Source organism: Symphalangus syndactylus, chromosome 4, assembly GCF_028878055.3.
Source record: "Symphalangus syndactylus isolate Jambi chromosome 4, NHGRI_mSymSyn1-v2.1_pri, whole genome shotgun sequence".
Classification (NCBI taxonomy): domain Eukaryota; kingdom Metazoa; phylum Chordata; class Mammalia; order Primates; family Hylobatidae; genus Symphalangus; species Symphalangus syndactylus.
In genome coordinates this window covers 159,545,424-159,566,838 of record NC_072426.2, presented here as the reverse complement: position 1 = coordinate 159,566,838, position 21,415 = coordinate 159,545,424, and the positions used below count along the sequence as shown (strand labels likewise).

Sequence of the window (21,415 nt, the reverse complement as noted above, 5' to 3'; positions counted from 1 at the left end):
CGGGTGTCAGAGCGAGACTCTGTCTCAAAAAACAAAAACAAAAAAACAAAACAAAAAACCAAACTGACTACCAAGCCAGGGCTGGAGATACATGATGTGCTGCAAACACCTTCCTAAGTTGACTGTTCTAGATACATACGTTCTTCTGGTGAATTTGAGGAATCTGTTCCCTTCTTTGTACTGTGAATCTGTTTTTGGGTGGGATGCTGGGGAAACGTAGAGGATCAATGATGTGTCCCATGTTTATTCATTCAACATTTTAAAGAGCCTTTTATGTGTTTGCTGCTGAGTGTAAAGGGAGGACCAAAGTAACTTCCCTATGAGATCCCACCATCTGGAAGGGAAGTTAAATATCTAAAAAGGTAGGGATAAGCCAGTAAATCCTGCACTATAGAAAGGAAATGCTACAGGAAGACATAGAAGTGAGTGCATAATCGTGCCCAGAGGAAATTGTAACCGAAGTGGTTAAGATTTGTGCTGAGTTTAGAATGGTGCTTAGGAGTTTCCCAAACATAAACAGAAGGGGCCGGGAACGGTGGCTCACGCCTGTAATCCCAGCACTTTAGGAGGCCGAGGCGGGCGGATCACGAGGTCAGAAGATCGAGACCATCCTGGCTAACACGGTGAAACCCCGTCTCTACTAAAAATACAAAAAATTAGCCGGGCGTGGTGGCGGGCGCCTGTAGTCTCAACTACTCGGGCGGCTGAGGCAGGAGAATGGCATGAACCCCAGGAGGCGGAGCTTGCAGTGAGCCAAGATCGCGCCACTGCACTCCAGCCTGGGTGACAGAGCCAGACTCCGTCTCAAAAAAAAAAAAAACAAAACAAAAAACAGAAGGGTAGGAAATAGCATTATATGTAGAAGAGAAACCGTAAATACAATTTTTATTTGTCAATCAAAAAATTAGCTATTTTGTTATTATTATCTTTTTCTTGGAGATCCAGCTCGAAGGAAGTTATTTTAAAAAAGCAATGCAATGACACAAATGTCTGAAGTGCCAGGCAGCCTCTCTCCCCTGGATCTTGTCTGGGAAGGATTTTGGGAGTTTCCCATCCTGGTGGCTTGCGAGCTGCTTGTTTAAATTTTTCTCACCAATCAGGAGGGTATCATGGGGAGGCAATGAAATATTCATCAGACAATGGATTGGCGGAGAAAGTGTCTCTTTCTCATAGTTTAGTGATGTTAAAATCAAGGGGGTATAATGAGATATAAATTAGGGAACAACTAAAGATTATTATTATTTTTTTTTTTGGAGATAGGATCTTGCTCTGCTGTCCAGGCTAGAGAGCAGTGGTTCAATCATACTTCAGCGCAGCCCTGATCTCCCAGGCTCAAGCGGCCCTCCCACCTCCGCCCCCTAGGTAGCTCGGGCTACAGGGGCATGCCACCACATGTGGCTAATTTTTCTATATTTTTACAGAGATGGGGTCTCACCATGTTGCCCAGGCTGGTCTTGAGCTCCTGGCTTCAAGTGATCCTCCCACCACAGCCTCCCGAAGTGCTGGGATTACAGGCATGAGCCACCGTGCCCAGCCTAAAGATGAGTGTTTAAGAGGGACCGATTCAAATGGCTAAATACCTGTGTGTATGAGTCATATAATCATGGTTGTGTTTGTGTGTGTGTATGGTTTGAGCTGTTTCTTGTTACCTTATAAGAGTAATAAACAGCCTGGTATCAGAGCAGTAGCTCTAGAGGACTGAATGTGGGCAGCTCCCTAGGCAAGATGACCCGTCCGTTTCGGTGGGTCCTGTCTGTTACTGCTGAGTGCCCAGAAGTGTTCCTGAATAGGGTTTAGAACCCTGGGAATTCCTCCGCCTACCCAGTGTAGCTGATCTGCATGCCATAAGTAATATCTACATATTTTGCTGCAATAAAAGTGAACTTTTGGCAAGCTTTGTGACCTCATTGGGTTTGAGTTCACCAAACTGATCCAGTACGGGGTGAAGAGCTTACATAGAAGCTGAAGTTGGTGAATTCACCGGATCAAATGGCTCTCCAGAATGGATGGATATTGAGAGCCCAGGAATAAAATGCCAGACACACAAAGCAGACCCAAGCAGGTGAGAGACCCGTGAGAAGACAGTCCTGGGTGCATAGTTGGGCCCATGCTGTGCTGTCACCCGGCCTCACATGCTGGGCTCTCACCCGGCCTTAGTGCTCACCCTCCCAGGAAGGTGGCTGTTAGGACTGAATGTGTCTCCCCCAAATTCATATATGGAAATTTAATTCCCAATATGATGGTATGTGGAGGTGGGGTCTTTGGGAAGTAATGAGGCCATGAGGGTGGATTGGGACTAGTGCCCTTACAAGCTAGCTGGCTCTCTTTCTGCCATGTGACAATACCACAAGAAGTGAGCAGTCTGCAACCCAGAAGAGGGCCTCATAGAACTTGGCCATGCTGGCACCCTGATCTCAGACTTCCAGACTCCAGAATTGTGAGAAATAGTGTCTGTTGGTTAAGCCACCCAGTCAGTGTTATTTTTGTTATAGCAGCCAGAGATGACTAAGATGGGCGTCTTCATTTAAAGGGCCAGCAACAGATCTGGCCCGATGTAAATCACCTCTGGCAGGTCTCTGTACCTTCACAGGACATCACATCCTTGTTGATAGAGGTATCAAAGACCCCAAATTTGGATTCTAATAAGAAAATGCAAACTCCTAGGCAGTGGGTGCAGAACTTTGCACTCTAGCTTTCTCCACAGTGCTGACAAACTTTAGCCTTTTCCCTCTATCTCTAGGCTCCCTCTTTTGAAGATTCCAGAATCTCAAAACTCAGTTTGCACAGCCTCTTCCCTCTCTCATCTCCCACCTTTCTGCATCTTGTGCTCTGAGTGCTATTGCTGTTGTCTTGAAGGATGGCACCTTGCCCAAGTATTCTGTTTATGTTAAACTTGATGTTTCCCTCTTCTACTCTTATGGAAGTTTTGGTGTTCAGTGCATGGTTTACTAATATATATTTAGTAAAATATATGACCCCCATTCTCAATATTAAATTATAGGAATTCATGTGGGTGCGTTCAGTGATATTGTGGCTTTTATTAAATAATTTAAGCTATTAAATTATGTATTGCCTAAACTCAATCTCTTATCAAGTTCATATATTCTCATTTTTAAGTCTGTCCCTGTTACAAGAAGAATTTTGTCCATATGTTTCTAATTAATTTGTATTTAACTCACCAAATGCGGACACAAACAGGACTTTCAATACAATTAATGACCTGAAACTAGCTTGATTTCACATTTTGCAAGTAACAGATTACTTCCATTTTGTACCTTGGTGTAGTGACATATGCCAACCTAATCATTACTTATCAGTAGATAATATAAGGTGAAGGATGATTTACCTACCAGTCATTTAAATTCCAGTCCCAAGAAAATCAATGAACCAAAAATAGCAAATAATCTAAACTGAGGAAATCGATTATGTTTAATTCATTTCAGTACTTAATATACCTCCTGTTCCATTAGGATTTGAGGTGACTTACAAAGGAAAAAAAACACTCACATCGTAAGAATATGAAGTTGGCAATAGATAGTGTCTATTGATTATCCTAAGTCAAGCAAATAGCACATCTTAAAGGCTTTAGCTGAAGTCCTGCCCTTCTCCAAACAAATACCTATTCAGGAGTGCAGGCGGTTATCAGGAGGCTTGGGCAATATTTTTCCAAAGGCATGAACAGCAGGAATCAAAGTCCTTGGCACACTTGAGCGTGAGAATGAAACTGGTCAGCCTGCTTCTGACCTGGAAGGCTGCCTTCATGTGTTGTTCTCAGAACTCTTCCCGGGATGAAACGGAGGTGGGTACAGTGACCCAGGCAGTAAGCTTAGGTGGGGCCACAGTGAATATTGCCGGCAGCTGCCTCTGTCCTCACTCAACTTCCAGTGAAAAAATAGGGCAATCTTAAGGGTCACTAAGCAGGACTGAAATATTGGAGACTAATAAGGAAGTGCAGACTCCTAAGTGGAGGTCATGGAAACATCCACCCACCTTTCTCCATGTAACTTTCAGCATCTCCTCTTCCTCTCCAGTCTCACTCTCTCACATTCCCCCAAACCCAAAACTCAGTCAGCATCGCCTGTTCTCTCTCTTTTCTACTCTTCAACCCTGAGCCCGTGTCCCACCAAAGAAAAGATTTAGAATGTAGAATTCCACAGCTATGGCAGATTGAACTCAAGCAACTAACTTTGCTCCCTTGCAACACTGAAACTCTATCAAATGTCAGTAAAAGTAATTTTTAAAAATGAAGCCAGGAGGATAGAGAGAGTAAGAGAAGAGAAAAACAGCACATTTATGCAGGTGACAAGTAAGCGGGAGATGATCCTACTTAGGAAACTCTAGAAATCCAAATTCTAAACCATCAGGAGAAAGCTAAAAACTAATCTCATTTAAACCCCAGAATTTCCAAGAGACTCAGAAATGGGTGGCACCAAGTATCTCTGAAGCAGAAGTAAAAGGAAGCAAGGAAGCAAGCTAACATACAGGAGATGGATTTTTTTTTTTTTTTTTGACGGAGTCTCGCTGTCACCCAGGCTGGAGCGCAGTGGCACGATCTCAGCTTACTGCAAGCTCCACCTCCCGGGTTCAAGCAATTCTCCTGCCTCAGCCTCCTGAAGTAGCTGTGATTACAGGTGTGTGCCAGCACGCCCAGCTAATGTTTTGTATTTTAGTAGAGACAGGAAGGAGGTGGATTTGTAAAGCTCTTTAGCTAGAAATGTAGCTCATATTCCCCATTTAGCATCACTTAGCAACTTCCCCACTCCATGGCTATAAAAGAGGAAGTTTTATACTCCACGGGAGCATAAAAGAAGAGGGGGAGAGGTCTCTCCTTAAAAATTTCTCCTTAAAGTACAAAAGGCACAGTGGAGGCCTAAGGACTGAGTCAAAAACTAAAGGGTGAAGTGAGGACACGCATGCACCCTGAATGCCAGTGCTCCCTCCAGCCCCTCTCGACACGCATGCACCCTGAATGCCAGTGCTCCCTCCAGCCCCTCTCGCCACTCAGCTTCCACGTTTCACCTCCAGTAGAATATGCAGGGAATCTTCTCCAGGGAACATGACTAGCACAAAAGGGGGAAAAAACCATCGGATTATTTCCAACACCAGGATATCCCCAGAACATGCTTCCAACACCATACAATCGCACTGACAAGAACTTCCAGTCACATTGTTCATTTCTCACTATACATGATCAGATAACCCAAGACCACTGACATCTGAGGAAGGCCTTTAACAGCAAAGATAAACAGCAAACAAAGCAAATTAACAGCTAAAAAGCAACCTGGAATAAAAAGTAACAGAAATTATGCAGAAAAAAAGTAAATCTAAATAATAAACTATTATAAAAATGCGTTGTTATTTATCTATTTGTAGTGATAAGATGTTGCATTCATGAATCAAGAGCAGAATGAGATGAAAAGGAGGAAATGTGGAAATTAAAAAGATCTCTTAGGACTTAAGATTACAGCATAAATAAAAGTACAATAGGCTTGAAAAGTAAAATTAAGAAAAAAGTCTGTAAATAGAATAGAAAGAATAATAATAAGAAACAGAAGTGATATAAAAATTAAAGAGTCAGAGCAGAAGATATATCATCTGAATAAGAGGAATTCCAAAAAATGACAGAAAAGTTGCAGTTCCATTTACAATAACTACAAAACATAAAATAAAATACCTAGAAATAAATTTAACCAAGGTGGTAAAAGAGCTTTACAAGGAAAACTATAAAACACTGATAAAAAAAATTGAAGAGGTATAATGGAAAGACAACCATGTTCATGAATGGGAAGAATTCATATTGTTAAAATGACCATATTGCCCAAAGCAATCAACAAATTTAATGCAATCCCTATCAAAATGCCAATGACATTCTTCACAGAAATAGAAAAAACAATCCTAAAATTCATATGGAGCTACAAAAGACCCAGAATAGAGAAGGCAATCCTGAGTGAAAAGAAGAATGCTGGAGGCTTCACACTACCTGATTTCAAATATACTACAAAGCATTCATAACCAAAACAACATGGTATTAACATAAAAACAGACACGTAGGCCAATGGAACAGAATAGAGAACCCAGACATGAACCCACACATTTACAGCCAACTGATTTTTGACAAAGGTGCCAAGAACACACACTGGGGAAAGAACAGTATCTTTAATAAAAGGTGCTGGGAACACTAGATATCCACTAGAAGAAGAATGAAAGAGACCCCTTATCTCTCACAATTTACAAAAATCAACTCAAAATGGATTAAAGACTTAAATGTAAGATTAGAAGCTATAAAACTACTCAGGAAAAAAATAGGGGAAATGCTTCATAATGGGGGTCTGGGCATGGATTATTTTGGAGAAGACCTCAAAAGCACAAGCAACAAAAACCAAAGCAAAAATAGACAAACAGGGTTATATGAAATTAAAATGCTTCTCTCCAGTAAAGGAAATAAACAACAGAGTAAAGAGAACCTACAGAAGTCAGTGTGGCAATTCCTCAGGGATCTAGAACTAGAAATACCATTTGACCCAGCCATCCCATTACTGGGTATATACCCAAAGGACTACAAATCATGCTGCTATAAAGACACATGCACATGTATGTTTATTGCAGCACTATTCACAATAGCAAAGACTTGGAACCAACCCAAATGTACAACAACGATAGACTGGATTCAGAAAATGTGGCACATATACACCATGGAATACTATGCAGCCATAAAAAATGATGAGTTCATGTCCTTTGTAGGGACATGGATGAAACTGGAAACCATCATTCTCAGTAAACTATCTCAAGGACAAAAAACCAAACACCGCATGTTCTCACTCATAGGTGGGAATTGAACAATGAGAACACATGGACACAGGAAGGGGAACATCACACTCTGGAGACTGTTGTGGGGTGGGGGGAGGGGGGAGGGACAGCATTAGGAGATATACCTGATGCTGAATAACGAGTTAATGGGTGCAGCACATCAACATGGCACATGGATACATAGGTAACAAACCTGCACATTGTGCACATGTACCCTAAAACTTAAAGTATAATAATAATAATAATAATAAAAAGAAAAGAAAAAGAAAGAGAACCTACAGAATGGGAGGAAATACTTGGAAACTATGTATATAAAGGGCAGTTACTATCCAGAATATATATTTTTCTTTGATTAACAAAACTTAAAGAACCATCTCATTCTTTAAAGTGGGTTCATATATAATCTTGATAAACATAAAAGCTTTTTAAAAAACAGAAAAAGAAATAAATAGTTTCTTTAAAAATTAGAAAAACCTGTTGCTAATAGTTGTTTTTAGCCTTGGGAACATATGAGAATTAACTAAGACTGCCTAAAATTAGAGACATACATGTTTGCATCTTACGTTCCCGTGATTTTTATTTATTTATTTTTATTTATTTATTTATTTATTTATTTATTTATTTTGAGATGGAGTCTCACTCTGTCGCCCCAGGCTGGAGTGCAGTGGTGCGATCTCGGCTCACTGCAAGCTCCGCCTCCCGGAGTAGCTGGAACTACAGGCGCCCGCCACCACGCCTGGCTAATTTTTTGTATTTTTAGTAGAGACGGGGTTTCACCGTTATTAGCCAGGATGGTCTCGATCTCCTGACCTCGTGATCCGCTCGCCTTGGCCTCCCAAAGTGCTGGGATTACAGGCGTGAGCCACCACACCCTGCCACGTTCCCGTGATTTTAATATGCAGCCAGCTTTAGAGTGGAGAAAAATATGAAGAAAAGAGGATCAAGCTCTGGATACAGGAACATGTCAGTACTTATGAGTCTGGAAGAAAAGAAAGAAACGAAATGAAGAAAAGAATCAGCCAGTGAGGTAGGGGGAAAACCAGGGGCATATGTGTTTTAAGAAGCCAAGTGAAGAGAGTATTTCTAGGAATAGACATTGATTACATTTTTCAGCTACTAAATAAAAATAAAGCCAGACAAAAACAGAACTGACATGGTGGTGAGTTCCTGGTGTTTCCTTTTGCCTCATGTATTTCAGCTGTGGTATTGAAGCTGGCAAACTGGACATGAGTAGGGGGAAAAACTCAGACAAAAATGCTCTTCTAGCTAAAGAAAAATGAACAAACCAACAAGACAATATTTTGAAACGATGCATGCGTACCTCAGAGATGTTGTGGGTTCAGTTCTAGACAACCACACAAAAGCAAGTATCACAATAAAGACAGTCACATACATTTCTTTGTTTCTAGTGTATTTAAAAGTTATGTTTACACAATACAATAGTCTATTAAGTGTGCAATAGCATTATGTCTAAAAAATCTATGTACAGGCCATAATTTAAAAACATTTTATTGCTGAAAAACGCCAATGATCATCTGAGTCTTTGGTGAGTCATAATCTTTTTGCCTCTACGTTGATGGCTGCTGGCTGATCAGTGTGGTGGTTGCTAAAGATTGGGGTGGCTGTGGCGATTTTCAAAAATAAAACAACGATGAAGTTTGTCACACTGATCAGCTCTTCTTTTCATGAAAGATTTCTCTGTAGCATGAGTTGCTATTTATAGCATTTTACCCAGAGTAAAGATTCTCTCAAAATTGAGTTAATCCTCTCAAACTCCGCTTCTGCTTTATCAGCTAAACTTGTGCAATATTCTAAATTCTTTGTTGTCATTTCAACAATGTTCACAGCATCTTCACCAAGAGTAACTTCCATCTCAAGAAACCACTTTCTTTGTTCGTGCGTAAGAAGGAACTTCTCATTTGTTCAAGATTTATCATGAGAGAGCAGCAATTCAGTCAGAACTTCAGGCTCCACTTCTAACTCCAGTTCTCTTGCTATTTCCACCACATCTGCAGTGACGTCCTGCACTGAAGTCTTAAACTCCTCAAAGTCATTCATGAAGATTGGAATCAACTTCTTTCAAATTTTCGTTAGTGTTTATATTCTGACCTCCTTCCAAGAATCATAAGTGCTTTTAATGGCATTAAGAGGAATGGTGACTCCTTCCCAGAAATTGTTAAATTTAATTTTCCCTAATCTATCAGAAGAATCACTGTCTATGGTAGCTACAGCCTAACAAGATAGATTTCTTAAATGATAAGACTTGAAAGTTGAAATTACTCCTTCATCGGGGTGCATAATGGATGTTGTGTTAGCAGTAAAACAACATTAATTTTTTGTATGTCTCCACCAGAGCTTTTGAGTGACCATTGCATTGTCAAACAGCACAAATATTACGAAAATAATCTTGGTTTTTTCCTGAGCAATAGTTCTCAATAGGGGGCTTAAAATATTCAGTAAACCATGCTGTAAAAAGATGTGCTGTCGTGCAGGCTGTAATCCATATCTAGAGCACAAGCAGAGTAGAGTCAGCCTAATTCTTAAGGATTTTTGGAATGGTTAAATGAGCATTGGCTTCAACTTAAAGTCACCAGCTACATTAGCCCGTAACAAGAGTTGCAGGTCCTTTGAAGTTCGTGTCTTTGAAGTCAGGCATTGACTTCTCCTCTCCAGCTATGAAAGTCCTGATGGCATCTTCTTCCAGTAGAAGTCTGTTTTGTCTACCCTAAATGTATGTTATTTAGTGTAGCCACCTTAATCAAGTATCTTAACTAGATCTTCTGGATAACTTGCTGCAGCTTCACCATCAGCACTTGCAGCTTTACCTTGCACTTTTATGTTATGGAAATCACTTCTTTCCTTAAACCTCATGATCCAACCTCTGCTAACTACAAATTTTTCTTCGGCAGCTTCCTCAGCTCTCTCAGCCTTCATAGAATCAAAGAGAGTTTCAGCCTTTCTCTGGATTAGGCTTTGGCTTAAGGGAATGTTATGGCTGGTTTGATCTTTTATCCAGACGGTTTTATCATTCATACGTTCACTGGAATAGCACTTTCATTTCTGTCAAGAACTGTTCCTTTGCATTCACAACTTGGCTGACTGTTTGGTGCAAGAGACCTAGCTTTAAGCCAATGTCAGCTTTTGACATGCCATCCTCAGTAAGCTTAATTATTTCTTGCTTTTGATTTAAAGTGAGAGATGTGTGACTCTTTCACTTGAACATTTAGAGGTCATTGTAAGATTATTAACAGGAAATAGGAAGGCCTGAGAAAAGGGAGAGAGATGGGAGAAGGCGGGTCAGTGGAGATGTCAGAAGATGCACAACATTTATCTATTAATTTTGCTGTCTTATATGGGCATGGTTCATGTTGCTCCAAAACAATTACAATAGTATCATCAAAATCACTGACAACAGATCACCATAACAGTTATAATATTAATCAAAGAGTTTGAAATACTCCAAGAATTACCCAAATGTAACAAAGACACAAAGTGAGCACATGCTTTTGGAAAATAGTGCTGATGGACTTGCTCAACCTAGGACTGCCACAAATCTTTAATTTGTAAAAAAAATAAAAATAAAAATAAAAATAAATTTAAAAAATTATGCAAAGTGCAATAATACAAAGCACTGTGATAAAATGAGGTGAGCCTCTAAAGCCTCAACTCAAAGCAGACATCACAGAAAAAAAAATTGGCCTTATCCCCACCTAGTCCAGCAAAGGCCGCATAGGGGCACCTAGACTTCCACCTTTGTGAAAATGCACCAAGGTACAACACAATGCCAGGGTGATATCAGAGAAGGCCAAGTAAGGAGCTAAGACTTTCATAATAACTAGTCAGTAACAGGAGTGTTACCTCATTCCACCCTTCCTCCCAGTGTCAATGGAGACCATGCAAGCAAACTGACTTCCACCCATACTCTGCAATCATGAGGTTCCTCACTCCCCTAAGAACCCCTACACTTGGGTGGCATCAGAGGAAGCCTAGTGGAAAGTCAGGACTTACCCATCATCCCAGTGTAATGAGATCGCTGTGATGTCAGTGGAGATCAGGCATAGAGCTAGAACTTCTAGCCCCACTCAGAATTACAAGAAACCCTCTCTCAGATGCCAGTGAAGACCAAATGAGGAACCTGGGACTTCCACCTCCACTTGGCAGTAACTAGACAGCACCCTCCACATTTTTTCTGCCAGAATAGTGTCAGGAAAAGCCAGTTAAGACAGAAGGCTTAAACAAAATCCAGAAGCTCATAGCATAATACAAAAATGTCCACGTTTTAATTGAAAGTAACTTGTCATATGAAGGACTAGGGGGATCTCAAACTAAATGAAAAAAGAGATCCTATAGATGCCAACACCAAGGTGACAGAGATGTTAAAATTATCTGACAAAAATTTTAATGCAGCATGATAAAAATGTTTCAACAAGCAATTGCAAACACACTTGAAATAAATTAAAATAGAGGTATTTAGCAAAATTATAAAATCTTAGCAAATAAGTTGAAGATATAAAGAAGCATCAAATGAAAATATTAGAACTGAAAAATACAATAACCAAAATATGAAGCTCAGTGGATGAGCCCAGTAGCAGAATGGAGGGAACAGAGAAAATACATCAGTAAACTGGTAAATAAGATGACGGAAATTACTCAATCTGAACAACAGAGAGAAAGTGACTGAAAAGAAAATGCAAACAGCCTCCAAGAGAGGCCTGTAACAAAAGAACTAAAATAATTGTTATTTGAGTCATAGAAGAGAGGAGAAATAGAGAAGAGCTGAAAAATATTTGAAGAAATAGTGGCTAAAAACTTTCTAAATTTTGCAAAAGACATAAATCTATCAGTTCAAGAAGATGAACAAATCCTAAACAAATCCACACCAAGTCAAACTGTAATTAAAATTAAAAAATATGAAGAAAAGGAGACATCTAAAAAGCAGTCAGAGAAAAACAACACTTTACTTATAGGGAAATTATCACATTAAAAAGGTTTCTTATCAGAAACCATAGAAGGCAGAAAGAAGTGGTATAATATTTTTCAACTGCTGGAAGAAGAGAATTGTCAACCCAGAATCTTATACCCAATCAAAATATCCTTCAGCAATAAACTGAAATCAAGACAATCTCAGGTTAATGAAAATAAACAGAATTTGTTGCTAGGAGACCAACTTTTAAAGAATAGCTAAAGGAACTTCTCTTAGACAAAAAGAAAAGCCAAAACACCCAAAACAAAACAACAACAACAAAAGACCATGGAACATCAGAAAAGAAAAAAGGACACTGGAAGCAAATATATGGGGAAATACAGTAGGCTTTCCTTCTACTCTTGAGTTGCCTAAATTATGTTTGACAGCTGAAACAAAAATTATAGAATTGGCTGGGCATGGTGACTCATGCCTGTAATCCCAGCACTTTGGGAGGCCAAGGTGGGCAGGTCACCTGAGGTCAGAAGTTTGAGACGACCAGCCTGGCCAGCATGGCATAACCCTGTCTCTACTAAAAATACAAAAATTAGCTTGGTATGGTGGCACATGCCTGTAACCCTAGCTACTCAGGAGGCTGAAGTAGGACAATCACTTGAACCCAGTAGGGGGAGGTTGCAGTGAGCCAAGATTGTGCCACTGCACTCCAGCCTGGGAGACAGAGTGAGACTCCATCTCAACAACAACAAAAAAATATAGAACTACTTTGATATGGCTCTAAATATACATAGAGAAAATGTTTAAAATTATATTAAAAAATTGTGGAAGGCTGGGCATGGTGGCTCATGCCTGTAATCCCAGCACTTTGGGAGGCTGAGGCGGGTGGATCATGAGGTCAAGAGTTTAAGACCAGCCTAACCAATATGGTAAAACCCCATCTCTACTAAAAATACAAAAATTAGCCAGGCATAGTGGTGTGTGCCTGTAGTCCCAGCTACTCAGGAGGCTGAGGCAGGAGAATCGCTTAAACCCAGGAGGTGGAGGTTGCAATGAGCCAAGATTGCACCACTGCACACCAGCCTGGGTGACACAGTGAGACTCCATCTCAAAAAATAAGTATAAATAATAAACAAAAATAAAAAATTGGAGGAATACAGGGACATAAAGGAAGATAAGGTTTTTATACTTCACTCAAACTGATGAAATAATCACATCAGTAGATTCTAATGTTATGTATATATTGTAATACCTAAAACAACCACTAAATAGGCTATACAAAGAGAAACACTAAAAAACATCATAGATAAATCAAAATGGAATTCTAAAAAATGTTCAAAAACTCACAAAAAATCATGAAAAAGCAGACAGAGTGCAAAACAAAACAAAACAAAAAAACAGAACAAGGGGAAAACAAAATACAAACTGGCAGTTCTAAACCCTAACATATCAATCATGACATTAAATGATCTAAATACAACAATTAAAATATAGAGATTGGTAGCATATATTAAGAAACATGGCCCAAATACATGTGTTCTTCAAGAAACTCATTTCAAATATGGTACAAGCAGGTTGAAAGTAAAAGGATGGAGAAAGGTATATCAAACAGACAGTAATCAAAGAGAAGAAAGGATTGGCTATACTAATATTAGATGAAACAAACCTCAGAGCAAAGAAAATTACCAGAGACAAAGAAGGACATTTTATAATGATAAATTATAAATGTCTTTCAGCAAGAAGATATAGCCATACTAACTTTGAATGCACCAAACAATAAAGCTGCAAAATGTGTGATGCGAAAACTGACAGAACTGAAAGGAGAAATAGAAGTATCCGCAATTATAGTTGGAGACTTCAATTCCCTTCTCTCAACAGTTGGGAGAACAACTAGACAGAAAATCAGTGGGAATATAGAAGAATTTAACAATATCACCAACCAACAGGGTCTAATTTACATGTATAGAACACTGCACCCAACGACAGCAGTATACACATTCTTCCCAAGAGAACAAACCCTACACAAGGTTTGTTTGGAGCATACACGAGGATAGACCATATCTTTGGCCATAAAAAAAAACTCAACAAATTTTAAATAATTTGGATTATGCAGAGGATATTCTCTGACCACAATGCAATCACTAGAAATAAAAAATAGAGAGATAAAGGAAGGTCTCCAAACACTTGGAAACTAAACAATACACTTCTAAATAATTTATGGGTTGAAGAGAAAGTCTTAAAGCAAAATTTAAAAATAGATAGAACTAAATGAAAATACAACAGACCAAAATTTGTGGGACATTGCTAAAGGAATGCTGAGAAAAAAAAAATTTAACATTACTTTCAATGGCAAAAACCACAAATATTTTTGCACCAACCTAATAATATTAATATATTAGTAAAGAGAAAAAGTCTCAAATCAGTAAAGCAAGCTGAAGGAATCAAATAATAAAAAGAAAATTCAGTAAAATTGAAAACATAAAAAAATGGAGAAATTAATCAAAGAACTGGTTATTTGAAAAGACCAACACAACCGATAAACCTCTAGCAAAATAGACAAAGACAAAAAGAGAGGGGAGGCAAAATATTACTATTAAGAAGGAAACATGTACTACCATTACAGACTCTTGAGACATCAAAAAGATAATAAAAGGCCATTACAAATAGCCCTATTTACATAAATTTGACAACATAGACAAAAATGGACTAATTCCACAAAAAAACCCCACACGACCCCAACACCCAATATAAAACAAAATGCAACTATTAAGAAAATTGAATTCATACTTTTAAAAATTACGAAAAAGAAATTCCCAGGCACAGAGGGTTGCACTGGAAAATTCTATCAAATATTAAAAGAGAATTACCAAAAATTCTACACAATCTCTTTCAGCAAATAAGACAAGAAGGAATACTTTTCCATTTATTTTATGAAACGAGTATTACTGTGATACAAAAACCAGATGAAGACAGAGAAAAAAGAAAACTACAGATGAATATTCCTCATAAGTATACAAGCAAAAATCCTTAACAAAATATTAGCAATTAGAATTCAACAATATAAGAAACAGGCCGGGTGCAGTGGCTCACGCCTGTAATCCCAACACTCTGAGAGGTGGAGGTGAGCGGATCACTTGAGGTCAGGTATTTGAGACCAGCCCGGCCAGCATGGTGAAACTCTGTCTCTATCAAAAATACAAAAAAAAAAAAAAAAAAAAATGGTGGGATGTGCTGGTGCGGGCCTGTAATCCTAGCTACTTTGGAGGCTGAGGCAGGGGAATTGCTTGAACCCAGGAGGTGGAGGTTGCACTGAGCTGAGATCACGCCACTGCACTCCAGCCTGGGCGACAGAGTGAGACTCTGTCTTGAAAATAAAAGAAAAAGAAAAAAATATATACAAAACAAATTATAGACTATGATCAAAGAGGGTTTATTCCAGGGATGCAAGGCTGGTTCAATATTCAAAAGTCAATCAGTAACTATCCACCATATTAATATAGACTAAAAAAGAAAAATAACGTATCAAATCAAGGCAGAATAAACACTTTATAATATTTTTGTACTTATTCATAGTGAAAATTTCCGCCCTGCAGCCGCAGAGTCAAAGCTTGTTCCTGCCCAGTCCTGTCCCACAGCCGCCTGCCTCCTCTTCCTTTCAACATGACAGATGCTGCTGTGTCTTTGCTAAGGACTTCCTGGCAGGTGGAGTGACCGCAGCCATCTCCAAGACGTCAGTAGTACCCACGGCGGGGTCAAGCTGCTGCTGCAGATGCAGAGTGCCAGCAAGCAGATCACCGCAGATACGCAATACAAGGGCATTGTAGACTGCATGGTCTGTATTCCCAAGGAGCAGGAGTCCTGTCCTTCTGGCACGGTAACCTGGCCAGTGTCATCAGATACTTCCCTACCCATGCTCTCAACTTTGCCTTCAAAGATAAATACAAGCAGATCTTCCTGGGGGGTGTGGACAAAAGGGTCCAGTTTTGGCACAATTTTGCAGGGAGTCTGGCATCAGGCAGTGCCCCTGGGGCCACATCCTTATGTTTTGTATACCCTCTTGATTTTGCCCGGACCCGTCTAGCAGCTGTTGTGGGTAAATCTGGAGCTGAAAGGGAATTCCAAGGCCTTGGTGACTGCCTGGTTAAGCTCTACAAATCCGATGGGATTAAAGGCCTGTACCAAGGCTCTAACGGGTCTGTGCAGGGTATTATCATCTATTGAGCTGCCTGCTTCGGTGTCTATGACACTTCAAGGAGCATGCTTCCAGATTCCAGGAACACTCACATGTCATCAGCTGGACGATCGCACAGTCTGTCACTGCCGTTGCTGGGTTGACTTCCTATCCGTTTGACACTGTTCGCCACAGAACGATGATGCAGTCAGGGTGCAACTGACATCATGTACACAGGCACGCTTCACTGCTGGAGGAAGATTGCTCGTGATGAAGGAGACAGAGCTTTTTTCAAGGGTGCATGGTCCAGTGTTCTCAGAGGCATGGGTGGTGCATTTGTGCTTGTCTTGTATGATGAAATCAGAAGTACACATAAGTTATTTCCTAGGAAGCTTCACCCTGTGAACAGGCATGTTGTATTGTATAACATATCTTGAGCATTCTTGACAGACTCCTGACTGTCAATTTATCAGTGGCAACTGTTTCGTGGTTGAAAATGGGAGGCAATAGTATTCATCTGACCAGATACTTTAAGAGAAATCTTAAAGCCATTTCCGTAATAATGATGATAGGACTCAATTATATTTTTTATTTCAGTCACTCCTGATAAATAACAAATTTGGAGAAATAAAAATATCTAAAATAAAAAAAGAAAATTTTCAGAACATATACAGAACTTCCTCAACTTGATTAAAGGACATCTACAAAACACCTACAGTAAATATTGTAGTCAATGTTGAAAGGCTGAATTTTCCCCCAAGAAGAGAAACAAAACAAGCACACCTACTCTCATCACTCTTATTCAACACAGTACGAGAAGTTCTAGTCAGCAGAATAAGACATAAAGTAGAAAAGAAGACAAACAGATTGAAAAGGAAGCAGAATAAGACACAAAGTAGAAAAGAAGACATACAGATTGAAAAGGAAGCAGTAAACCTGCCCTTATTTATGGGTGATGTGACTTTCTGCAAAGAAAATTTCAAGTAATTGAAAAGCAAAAACAAAAACCATAACCAAAAAACGTTCATGGTTTTTTGTATATGTGTTTGCAAATATTTTCTTCCATGCCATAATTTTTTTTCTCTTTTCGGGATCTTTTGTAAAGCACAAGTTTTAGTTTTGATGAATTCCGATTTTTCCATTTTCATTGTATGTATTGTGCTTTTGGTATCAATTCAAAGAACTCTTTAGGCTTAGCCCTAAATTCTGAGGATTTCCATAATTTTCTTTTTCTAAAAATTTACACATCTACCTTTTACATATAAGTTCGTGACTCATTTTGAGCTAATTTTCTATAAGACGTGATATTTTGGTGAATAAGTGAATTCAATAAGATAAAGAATAAATTGTATTTCCATACACTGGCAATGAATACACAGATACCAAAAATTAAGATAGAAAGCACCATTTACACCACTCAAAAAATGAAATACTTAGATGTAAATCTAGAAAACATTTATATGTGCTGACAACTATAGAATACTGATGAAGAAATCAAGATCTAGATAAATGGAAAGACATTCTGTGTTCATAGATTGAAAGACTCAACAGAGTAAAGATATTTATTCTTCCCAAATTGATGTGCAGGTTTGTTACGATTCCTATCAAAAGTCCAGAACAATTTTTATTCATACAGGTAAGATCACTGTAAAATTTCTATGAAAAAGCAAATAACAGAAATAATAAAAACAGTTTTTAAAATGAAGAATAAAGTGAGAAGAATCAGTCTACCCAATTTCAAGACTTCATATAGCTACAGTAATCAAGGCTGTGGTATTGGCAAAGGGATAGACATGTAAATAAACAGAACAGAATAGTGAACTAAAAAAAAAATCCGTTCATAAATATGCCTAACTGATTTTTGGAGCAACTGGATATCCATAGGCAAAAACAATGTACCTTGATCTATTCTCACATCTTATACAAAATTAATGAATCACAGACTTGAATGTAAAATGTAGATGTGCAAATTTTTAGGAAAAAAACTTAAGGAAATCTTCGATATCTAGGACTAAGCAAAGAGACGATACCAAAAGCACAGGACATGAAAGGAAAAATTGAAAATTGAACTTCATCAAAACTAAAACTTTTGCTTGCTTTGCCAGTGATCCCGAAAAGATGGGGAAAAAGCAAATTAGAGAGTGGGAGAAAATATTCACAAAACACATATACAGCAAAGAAATAATAGCTAGAACATAAAAGGAACTCTGAAAACCCCACAGTAAAAACCAAAAATCCAATTAGAAAATTGGCAAAAGACACAAACAGACATTTTACGGATGGCAGATAAGCATATGAAAAGACCCTCAATAAGTTAGTCATTAGAGAAGTGTAAAGTAAAATCACCCGGCATCACTATATACCTGTTAAAATGGCTACAAAAAAAAAAAGGACACCAAAAGCTAGCAAGGATGCAGAGACAGTTGACCCGTCACACAAAGCTGGTGGGAATGTAAGCTGCTACAGCCACTCGGAAAAGAGTTTGAAACAGTTTGGCAGTTTCTTAAATACAGACACACACACACACACACACACACACACACACACACACACTATCATATGACCTAGCAATTACTCTTTTGGGCATTTATCCCAGAGAGGTGAAGACTGTTGTTTATACAAAACCTACCTGGATGTTTATAGCAACTTGATTCATAAGAGACAAAAACTGGAAATAACCCAGTTGTCCTTCAACAAGTGAATGGTTACACTGTGGTACATCCGTGTCATAGAGCACTACCCAGCAATCAAAAGGAATGAACCACCAATGCATTAAAGAACCTGGCTGAATCTTCAGGGAACCACGAGTGAGGGAGGGGGAAGCCAGTCCCAAAAGGTTCCCGTGCTAGATGGTTCCATTTACGTAACATTCTTGAAATGACAAAATGATAGAAATGGAGGCTAGATTAGTGGTTGTCAGGGTTGGGGAGGGGTGGGGACAGGTGGACAGTGGGGTAGGCTATAACTTGGGGGGCAGTGGCATTGCAAGGGTGGCTTAATCACTGCCGATCTTAAATAAAGATCTTTCTTTAAAACTGTGATTATCTCTAGATGAAAGGGAATGCTTCTCAGCTACCCTTCATCACGCTCAATGTTGCAAAATTTGTTGTTGTTGTTGTTGGTGTTAGGAATTGGGAGCCGTGAATAATGCCAAGTGCCTACCTAAGAGCCAGTCTGGAGATGTTTATTTTTGGCAGAAGGTCAGGGCCACATGAGAGATGCTTGTGGTCTTGGGAATGTTCTGTGTCTCCACTGCATCCATGTTAATATCCTGGTTGTGCTATTCTACTGTAGTTTTGCACGGTGTTACCACTGGGGAAAGCTTACTAGAGTACCTGGAATCTCCCTGTGTTGTTTCTTAAAACTACATGTGAACTTACCATTATCTCAAAACAAAAAGTTTAATTTAAAAAAGTAAAGTTGGGGAAAACATTTTTCTCTTCACCATCTTCAAACTCTTCAATTTATTCAAAGACCTTTTCAAAGTCAGAGCAAATACAGATGGTAAATAGACAAGGAGGAATGAGACTCTGGACACTTTGGACTTCACTGGAAAATATTTTAAAAATTATTGACCAACATTTTATTTCTTGCTCATGACTAATTTATGTTTTATTTTTCAAGAGACAGGTTCTTGTTCTGTCACCCAGGCTAGAGCGCAGTGATGTGATTGCAGCTTATGGCAGCCTCGATCTCCTGGGCTCAAGCAGTCTTTCCTCAGCCTCCTGAAGTGCTGGGATTACAGGTGTGAGCCACCATGCCAGGCTACTTTTTTCATTTTTTGTAGAGACAGGGTCTTGCTATGTTGCCCAGGCTGGTCTTTAACTCCTGGCCAAAGTGATCCTCCTGCCTCAGCCTCCTGCATATGACTTATTTGTCTTTGCAAATTATAACTACCACCACTTGACAGACTTTTAAGAGTGATGTGCTGTGCTAATAAGCACTTCATAATTTATCTCAGTCAATCCTTTGCTATGTCTGAGATAAGTAATTGTGCCTAATTTGCAAAGAAGAAATGATTCTCTCAAAGGAAAGTGATTGTTAACCAAAAACTGGAGAGTGATGAGTCCAGAATGTAGTCATGCTTTTCTCATTGCAATTCCACTACATCATGCTGCTCCTTCTGTGTGACACGTTCATCTTGTGCTCCTCCTGGAAAACTCCTATCTGGCTCAACTAGAATTACTCCTGTTAATTCTTCCTGTTAATTCTTCACTCTTGGTTACTGTCCTGATTCTTTGTATGTACATATTTCGAAGCACTTTTTACACTCCTGCAACTGTTTATCTAATTCTTTGTTTTGTTTTGTTTTTGTTTTTGTTTTTGTTTTTGGAGACAGAGTCTTGCCCTGTTGTCCAGGCTGGAGTGCAGTGGTGCAATCTCGGCTCACTGAAACCTCCACCCGCCAGGTTCAAGCAATTGTCCTGCCTCAGCCTCCCAAGTATCTCGGATTACAGGTGCCCACCACCATATCTGGCTGATTTTTGTATTTTAGTAGAGACGGGGGTTTCACTATGTTGGTCAGGCTGGTCTCGAACTCCTGACCTTGTGATCCACCCACCTCGGCCTCCCAGAGTGTTGGGATAACAGGCGTGAGCCACTGTGCCCAACCTGTTTATCTAATTCGTATAGGAGAATCAGAGTTCCTGTAGGGCTGGTACCTAGTCCCTTTCTTTTTGTTGTATTGCTAAACATAACAGCATAGTCTACATTTGTAAGTTCACAAGAAATGTTTGTTATTTGAAAAAGATTAAATGGTGAAAACTTTTTCACAAACTAGATAGAATGGAATCCAGACTCTACGTGCGTGAAATATAAAATCAGGGCAAACACAAGCCTGCATGTTAATTAGGCTGCGTCTATGTATTTCCTATGAGTGATACTCCCCCAAATAAACTTTGGATATTTCCACTAATTTGATGGACTCTGAGTGTGTGTGTGTGAATGTACGTGTGTATTAATGTAAACCAAGCTACAAATTAGTAGATAGAAGCACGTTATTTTTTATTTGAAACATCATAAATGGCCAAGCTTACGCAGAAAGGGGATAAGTTATGTCCTTTACTCCCAGCCCCATCTGAAGAGTTCAGTACAGCAAACATGCACCAGGCTAGTTGGTTGACATAGTGATGCACGAGGCACAGTTCTCACATTCGAGAGTGGTGAGTGACAGGAGCCCTTGGAAACATGCTTGAGAGTCATGCCCAGATATTCATAAATAAGGGTGGGCAGATGGCTTGGAAAGGTGGGAGCACGATCACAAACCGCAGCTTGGCCAGTCCAAGTTGGGCACGCTTGCCGCACTCAGGCCTCACTGGAATTCAATCATGATAGCAAGGCAGTCCTTCCAGTGAATGCAAGTAAGCATATGCATCAATAGGAATCATGTGACTGCATATGGTGCCTACATGTGGGAAGCATTCCCTAGTATTGCTGTTGCATTGACATGTTTCCATTGCGCCACTCTGAGTGGTAGATGCGTAGAAAACTTGGGGGCAGTGGCATTGCAAGGGGTGGCC

At 39.4% G+C, this 21,415-nt stretch overlaps 1 long non-coding RNA gene and 1 pseudogene across 1 annotated transcript in view; both read left to right on the top strand.

The window, feature by feature from the left end:
- The first annotated feature begins 2,003 nt into the window (after nt 1-2,003).
- Nucleotides 2,004-21,415, top strand: part of LOC134736538 (uncharacterized) — a 34,480-nt gene continuing 15,068 nt past the window's right edge. The window contains exon 1 of the long non-coding RNA XR_010120634.1: nt 2,004-2,062. This is a non-coding gene — a long non-coding RNA (uncharacterized lncRNA). The remainder of the gene's footprint in view (nt 2,063-21,415) is intronic.
- On the top strand, nt 15,386-16,405 carry LOC129480191 (ADP/ATP translocase 2-like; annotated as a pseudogene).